Raw genomic sequence first — 2,848 nt, 5'->3', positions numbered from 1 at the left:
ATTCAACCTTGTCACATGAGGTGACTCTGACTTGAATCAACTTGATGACTCCTAAAAACAGCAGTAGTTCATTCAGCTATCAAATCACTTTATATGACATTTTTCTCAGTTGTTTCTATATAACCATTCCCTGTGTTGAAAATAGTTTCTTCTCTTAATAGTTTGATTGACATATGATTCATGTATCATACAATTCAATATTGTTGTTCTTGTGTGCCATCGAGTCACCTGTAACCCATATTGACCCTATGCACAACAGAATGAAGCACTGCACAGTAATATACCATGCTCACAATTGTTTCCATGCTTGAGCCCATTCATGCAGCCATTGTGTCAATCCACCTCATTGAAGGATTTCCTCATTTTCCTGCTCTTCCACTTTGCCAAACATGATGTCTTTCTCCAAGAACTAGACTCTCCTGAAAATATGTCCAAATATGTAAGACAAGATCTTGCCATTCTTGCCTCCAAGGAGCACTCTGGCCATTCTTCTTCCAATGCAGCATCGGTTTGTTCTTTGAGAAGTCTGCGCTACTTTCAGTGTGCTTCTCCAGATCCACAATTCAAATGCATGTATTCGTCTATGGTCTTCTTTACTCAGTGTCCAACTTTCATGTGCTTGTGGTGCAATGGAGCATACCATGGCTTGGATGAACATCTTTCCCTCAAAGAAACATATTTGGTCTTAATTCCTCTCAAGAGGTCTTGTACAGAAATATGTTTTTTGATCTCTTGACTGCTGTTTTCATGACAGTTGATTGTGGACCAAAGTAAGATGAAATCCTTGACAACTTCAACTCCCCCCCCACCCCATTTATCATGATGTTAACTTGTGAAGATTTTAAGTTGTAAACAATATTGAGGCTACACTCCTTGCTTTTCTTCGGCAAGTGCTTTAAATACTCCTCAATTTCAGCAAGCAATATGTCATCTGCATATTGCAGATTGCTAATAAGCCTTCCCCAAATCCTTATACCCACTCTTCTTCAAATAATCCAGCTTCTCTCATGATAATTTGCTCCGTATATAGATTGAGCAACTATGGAGAGAGTATATATACACCCGACACAAACTTCTGATTTTAACACATGCAGTATTCCCTTGTTCTGTTCACACGACTCTCTATTGATCCATGTACAAGTTCCACATGAGCATAATCAAGTGTTATGGAATTCCCATACCTTTCATAGTTATCCATAATTTATTATGTTCCACACTATCAAATATATTTGCATCGTCAACTAAACACACATAAGCATCTATGTGGTATCTTCTGCTTTGAGTCAAGATACAGCTGACATCAGCAATGATATCCCTTGTTCCACATCCTCTTCAGTATCTGGTCTGAACTTCTGGTGATTCCTATCAATGTGCTGCTGCAACCATTGTTGTTTGATCTCAAGTAAAATTTTTCCTGTGTGTAGTATCAATAATACCGTTCTATAGTTTGAGCATTTACAATTCAATACTTTGATTATATTAAGAAGTTATATGGTACTCATCACCACAGTCAACTTCAGAATAGTTTCTTCTTTCTCATAGTCACTATAGTTAGCTCCCAAATTTCTCCAGCCTCCCATGCCTTATCCCTAGTTACCAATACAGCTACTCTCTTGACAGGCTAACCTATGATGATTTTCAGATACAGAAAATCATAGAAAACAAAAACGAGAAATAGCCACAAATCAACAATGACAAAATAAAATAGAGAAAAACTTTAATTGAAAATAGGGATCTAATACTTACCTGACAGGGGAGATGCCATGATCAGGAAGGTAGTTTTCACAGGGCGAGGCTCACCCATTACACTCTGGGTGTACTGACCCCTGTGGGAAACATGACTGCATAATTTGTGGTAGTGGGAGACTGCGTTCGCGCTCTCCTCTGAAAAAGAAAGAAAGACAGAACGAAAGAAAGAAAGAAAATAGGGATCTACATATAACCTCCTCCCTGGGAGACGGACAACAGAAAAGTGGGTGAAGGGAGACGTTGCACTGTGACAAAATATGACAAAATAATAATTTATAAATTATCAAGGATTCATAAAGGAGGGGAAGCAGGGAGGGAGGGAGAAAATGAGGAGCTGATGCCAGGGGCTTATGTGGAGAGCAAATGTTTTGAGAATGATGAGGGCAATGAATGTACAAATGTGCTTTACACAATTGATGCATGTATGGATTGTGATAATAGTTGTATGAGCCCCCAGTAAAATGATTTTAAAAAAAGAAAAGAAAGCAGAAAATATTTAAAACTTAAACATTTTTAAAATATATCTCCAGCGAGGGCAAAGGATAAGGTGTGGCATTTGACCCTAACCACAAGTGCCATATTTGGCTTTGCAGTGCTCACTGTTTGATGTCCATTCCTGTCCCTGGACGAGGGTCACAGTAGAGGACTCTGCAGATGGATTGTGTGCTTCCATGACCATTCACAGCCTTCTGCAAACTGGGTATTCAGAATGTAACTTTTGATACCTTTACACCATCCTCTCCTCTGAGTTTAGATTTTTATTATTTATTTATGATCCTGGGTTCACACAGGATGGTTTGCTTCTTTACTGTTTGCTTAGTTGATGTCTCACTTAGATGGCTTGTTTTAAGACAAGCTTTTAAGACCCCACATGCTATTCTTTATAATAGCAGGTCATAATCAGATGTCTTCATCATATGGGTGTTTTATTATAGCACCCATATCTTTAGTGACTTCTTCATGAAGGCAAGTACAGAGTAGGATCAATTCATAGCACTAGGAGAGGAGAGCTGGCAGCCTCCCCCTGCTCTGTGCACCCTCCTCATCTCTACTGATCCTGTTCCTCTTTCCCAGGACATGTGCAAGTGTGGGCTTTTTC

At 39.1% G+C, this 2,848-nt stretch overlaps 1 pseudogene; it reads left to right on the top strand.

Annotated features, from left to right (window-relative positions):
- The first annotated feature begins 1,738 nt into the window (after positions 1-1,738).
- On the top strand, positions 1,739-1,887 carry LOC142443852 (U1 spliceosomal RNA; annotated as a pseudogene).
- The last annotated feature ends 961 nt before the right edge of the window (positions 1,888-2,848 follow it).

Source organism: Tenrec ecaudatus, chromosome 3 (assembly GCF_050624435.1).
Source record: "Tenrec ecaudatus isolate mTenEca1 chromosome 3, mTenEca1.hap1, whole genome shotgun sequence".
NCBI lineage: Eukaryota > Metazoa > Chordata > Mammalia > Afrosoricida > Tenrecidae > Tenrec > Tenrec ecaudatus.
This window is presented reverse-complemented; position numbering and strand designations above follow the sequence as displayed.